The sequence below is a fragment of the Grampus griseus genome, assembly GCF_964374135.1.
Source record: "Grampus griseus genome assembly, chromosome: 1".
Taxonomy (NCBI): domain Eukaryota; kingdom Metazoa; phylum Chordata; class Mammalia; order Artiodactyla; family Delphinidae; genus Grampus; species Grampus griseus.
Genome location: NC_139017.1, coordinates 50,842,622 through 50,843,664, shown reverse-complemented (window position 1 = coordinate 50,843,664; position 1,043 = coordinate 50,842,622).

Below are 1,043 nucleotides of genomic sequence, written 5' to 3'. Positions count from 1 at the left end.
GGCCACAGGCCCCTCTCAAACTTTGCTGAGAAATGTTACCTACTTTGCCTGCTTCCACCTCTTTCCTCCTGTCACTTGCCTGCTTTTCAAATCCAGCTGGACATGCCTGGGGAGCTGGGGAAGAGACGCCCTGTCTCTTGCCTAAGCTCCTAGCATGACACCCCTGAAAGTCTCTAAATTATAACACCAACCTGTTAAGCTTCAGTTGGGGTGGGGGATGGAGGGAGGGGAGAGATGGGGAAGAAAAAGCCCTCTCTTAATTACTCATTGGATCAGGTGGGAGACAACCTGGCTTTCCCATTGGCTGCTGTGTATAGAGTAGACATTTAAGAAGAGTACTCCATCCAAATTATCAGGCTTTTATCTTGCCGTACCTGAAGAGGTCTAATCGGTGTATTGAGGACCATTTTCCTGTTAATTAAAATTGTTCTGGGCCCAGACTGCAACAATCAGGCAAATCATGTTTGTGTATAAATCATGGCATGTGGCACCTATAGGGAAAGAGGTCCTGGGGAGGATCGACAAACGTGATGCCAATACAGGTTTCCTGACCCAGTCGAGAACCTAAATCCATAAGCTATTCGCTAGCTCTGAATAGAACAGCATATATGGAAGGCCAAGGGCACCGTGCCAAGGAATATGACAACTGTGTCGCAGAATGAAGGAAGGTACTCTGTGCGCCACCTGCTCAAGGGTCAGAGATCAGGAGCAAAGCGCTAAGGACCTCTTTCTCCCAGGGTATCCCGTACTGTCATTGCTCTCCTGAGGAATCCTACACATTCACACCCTGCTCATCTCAAGTGTCCTCTTGTCTCTACAAGCAGACGAGCTCTGAACCTGGTTCCTCCTCCTAGAATCCACAGCCTAAGTATTTCTTCTCTCCAAACCCAGCCAGTGGGAGAAAAAAAAAATCATTTAGCATCATATTAATCTAAGGAAGCACTCTGCCCCCAGTGAGTGAAAATAAGCTTTTTACATTATTAGGCAGGACAATTTTAATCCCAAGTCCAGAAAGGCATTCTGGCTTTCCCCTTAGACGGTCC